This window comes from Plasmopara halstedii, assembly GCF_900000015.1.
Source record: "Plasmopara halstedii genome assembly, contig: Scaffold_1583, whole genome shotgun sequence".
Taxonomy (NCBI): domain Eukaryota; phylum Oomycota; class Peronosporomycetes; order Peronosporales; family Peronosporaceae; genus Plasmopara; species Plasmopara halstedii.
Window position 1 is genome coordinate 730,980 of NW_020188494.1, and position 2,073 is coordinate 733,052.

The window sequence follows — 2,073 nt, forward strand, 5'->3', positions numbered from 1 at the left end:
TATACACGAGAGCCACCTCGTTGAGCATGTAAACGTGTGCGATAACCGTCTAATGGAATTTCTTGCGAGACCAAGAAACGAGCTCGAAGAGCTTTCCGTGTGGCAAGTTCATCATTCGTTCTGGCCGGGCCCAATGAGGTGGACGCGTAACGATCGAGTTACCGCGTCCTTCGCTTCCACAGCGAGATTCGCTGGGCGGAAGCCATATTCCACACGAAAGTCAATGTACGACGGTGGATGGTCGCGCTTTAGAGCCGCCTTATGGGCAGCTTTAAGCTGCCGCCTTTGTCTCCGTCGAGGTTATTGGTGATTACACCACGTTCCTTAGTTGACGAAAAGTCAGGGAACGGACATGGGGTAGACAAGGCGCGAGCAGGGTACGTATCGCGCCGCTAGCGCAGCTCGCCTATCTTGTCATCCCATGCGGGAAAAGGAGTGTCAGACTCATAGTCGACTTCCTCCACATCCTTAACGAGGCCACTCGGCACTGAAAGCGTGCGTGGAGCGCGACGTTTGTGCTCGTCGAGCCTAGGATATATATCCCTCGGTGCTGCGGGCGCACTGTCCGACGTTGCACCGAGTGCGGAAGACGAAGTTGAGCTCTGCCCATACTCGCCGTCAGAACCGGTGAGACTTGGATATTTTGGTGTCATTGACATAGGGCGCGTTGAGCACAGAAGTCGTTTCGATAAGCTGCAGTGTCTAGTGAACACGCGAGCCTCGTTGAGGCAATAATTGGTTGGAAATGTAAATGTTCTCAAGTTTAATGGAGGAGGGTGTAACGGGGTTACACGTACCCTGATAACAGGGGGGGTGTTACACGAAAAGTGCATGGTCTGACCACACCCAAACAAGAATACGGTAAGGGGTTAGATAGCCAGTAGTAATGCAAGTATTTAGATTTTACTACGTATATTCAATATATTTTGGAAAATCTAAACCTTTAAATTAGGATTAAAAATCTAATGAAAATCAGTTTTGGATTTTAAATCGAAGAGTCAATTTGCCTTGGGAAGAAAATAATTACTCTCGGAGTAAGCGGTTTGCGATACGCTAACTCATACTTGGTTCTTGTAAAGAATAAAAGGTCGGTGACCTAATATACACTTTCTCGAGCGCTAAGCTACGGCAGCCCCGCTGCAGAAACCCTATTAGCCAAAGTGAGTAAAAACACTTGTAGCTTTCCGAAATCGTTGAGGTCCAACCTTCTTTGAGAGCTACGGGAGCTTGGCGACGGGAAGTAGATTCTATCAAATTAATTAATACATAATTTACATCACGTGGAATGTTTGCTTTCTTTACAAAAGTGTCCGACACGTTTTCGTGGCTTATCTTGATCATCATGAGTCTATACATGACCAGAATCGTCTCAATCATATCAAACATGCAAAAAAGAGGATGCATTCTTTATAATCAAATGCTTGTCCAACCTTAATTTTGTAAAATTCATCTCGAAAACCAAGTTTATGATAAGGCCCTGTGTGGTGCATTGCATGGGACTATCGACCCGCATACCCTCATTCCTGGTGCACCACCCTCTTAGCCGCATTTGTGAATGCCATGATACTTCTTCATAGCACCGAAATTTTGTACTTCTGAGTTTTATATATGTATTTGAGTGACAGTAGTGACATGAGTATTATCGTGCAACAGAAAATGAAAAGTGCTGGGTGCAAACAATCCTGGTTAGAAACTATCGTGGTTGAAGGACATCATGATCATAGACTGTCCTGGGCACATACCGTCCTGATCGCAGACCAAATGCCAGGCAATCATTGTTGGAAAACGGATCCGGATACGATTATCCGGATGGCGATTGGCGGATGAAGTGGCCTAAGGGGTCGCGGGGTTTTCGCCGGGCCTCGGGGAGGGGTCTCGGTCCAGGTGCATATTCTAGGAGCTAGGTGCAGGAAGAATGCCTTGGTTCTAATACATCAGTTGCTCGCCCACCATCCACATTCCAGCAAACATCATCTCAGGGCTACCATATATAATACATATTTCGGCAGGGAGTGTCATTCGGTGGCAAATTTAAGGAACAGATCATGTCTCCGACGACGGCGAGTACGTTCA